Genomic DNA, 2077 nt, shown 5'->3' with positions numbered 1-2077 from the left:
TTTCTCCGGGGAGTGAGGGGGGGAGAAACAGCAGGGATGTGTATAATACACGGTATAGCCGGACAGAATAAGCCGTCTCAAGTGGTAGCCTGATAATAACAATAATGCGATGAAAAGGCGTATGGGATGGGACTATTGTTTGGCCGAACCCCACATGCCACACATGTCTGTTCCCATAGAGCTGCCTGTGGGATCCCGACCTGGGAGAGGAGTAGCCATCACTGAGGGAGTTACGACAACATTTGTGAACGGAAGAGGGCAGCCACATGGATTTCGCTTGAAGCGAGGTGAACGGCGAACCGAGTCGCATAGTAAGGGACAATATAGTGCAAGGTTTTGGAGGGCAGGCTCTTAATTACTATAGTGTATGTCCAGATGAAAACGTGTTAGGTTGAGTAAAGTGCGAGTCTGGAACACGCTGAAACTATAAGCTTGAACGTTTTGCACGCGTTGCCGTTCACCGTCCAGGGACCGTTATAGTGGGCAAAGTTTAGAAGCTAAGTAGCTCCAAACTATTGACGAATAACGTAGTAGCCGTAGCGCCCTTTTCAAAAAGCGATCGCACTCATTGAGAAATCTGCACGAGCAAAACCCAACCAGGGAAAAGGTTTACGGCAGGCTTGTTTCAGACCCCCGTACCTCCACACCAGCACTTTCCCCAGCTATCCCGTTACCAAGTAGGACAACTTGGGTTATAGTGATCCACTTTAGCGGCTACAAATTAAAGCAAAAGACCTGTCAACTTGGCTTATAACAGGACGTATAAATAAGCACCTCGGATATCTGCTCCAACGCAAAGCCCGCATCACAGTAACTTGGTCGCTGCAAATACTCCAAATCCAGCGGCGCGGTGCGGGCATAGTTCCCCCTGGTTCTCCGCGTTATCCTCGGCCGGTCGGGCTCTCTGTTTTCCTGCTCAGAGTATGCATTAGCGGCCGAGGCCATGTTGCGGAGACTGCGCGAAGGTGATCGTTTTCCACTTTATAATACGTCCCCGAATACGTGTAGAGATATCCCAAGGCAACAAAGTTTCACTCTCGGTGATCTCACACCCGTGAAGTACTTCATAGTCCTGTTGGAGACGGCGAGTCAAAATCTGCGCCTTCCATCCCAACATTTCGCGATCCTGGGGTCTCCACCGCCGCGTACATTCACCGTGTGTCCGGAGTAGTAGGTCGTCTCAAAACGCGAGCTGAGCGAAGTGCTTCCCATACACAGAAACGCGGCGAAGGAGCGTCGACAAACGTAGCATTCTGCAGGCTCTCTGTGGTCTTCCCCTGGGCCGAGATTCAATAGATGAGAAAAAAGAGCTCTCTCCATTTGGAGGCAGAGGAGGAGGGGTGAAGCAAAGAGAATCAAGATCCCGCCTCTCGGGCTGTCAGATTGCTGGACTTTCTTGCTTCTGATTGGTTCCAGCAGGGCAAAAATTACTCAGCAAACACGACTATTATTAGCTGCTTAGCAACAGCTCACTAAAGTAGAGCGACCACCCAGGCAGAGAGCCCTCGTGTGTGCATCTCAAACTTCAGGGGAGTCTCGGGGAAAGCCAACCAATAGTCGACTCTGCGGCTTTCCACATTGCTTAAAGGAGCGTTTCTCAGAGAAAATACCAGTGCAGTGCCAGGTACTCGCTTCTGATCGGCAAGAGGTCTGGTGGAATGTGAAAAGTGAAGTTTTGACGTTTATTTTCTTTGTAGCGCCACCATGATCGTACCAGTAAAGCCTCCGATTTCATCGGTTTTAGGGAGGTCCTAAACCTCGTCCTACGCCGTCAAAATGGAATGGAGTCACGATACAAACACTATAACCCTTACAATTAGATTAAATTAGAGTACGTTCCATGCATTATAAACATTACATGGCATTAAAGTGTAATTTAAGGTTATTATAAATATTAAAATAAATATAATATTACATCCTAACATAATATATATCTTTTATAGATTTCTTTATTTTAAGTGTTATTATATTTTACGTTTGTTTAAAATATAAAATGTTTTAATATAGGTTAATAAAAAGCCAACATATTATTAAACCATTTCAAGTAGTTGAATATTGCAATTGAACACAACTGATG

Source organism: Gadus macrocephalus, chromosome 6 (assembly GCF_031168955.1).
Source record: "Gadus macrocephalus chromosome 6, ASM3116895v1".
NCBI classification, from domain to species: domain Eukaryota; kingdom Metazoa; phylum Chordata; class Actinopteri; order Gadiformes; family Gadidae; genus Gadus; species Gadus macrocephalus.
The sequence above is the reverse complement of the archived record's forward strand: the minus strand, read 5'-3'. Positions refer to the sequence as shown.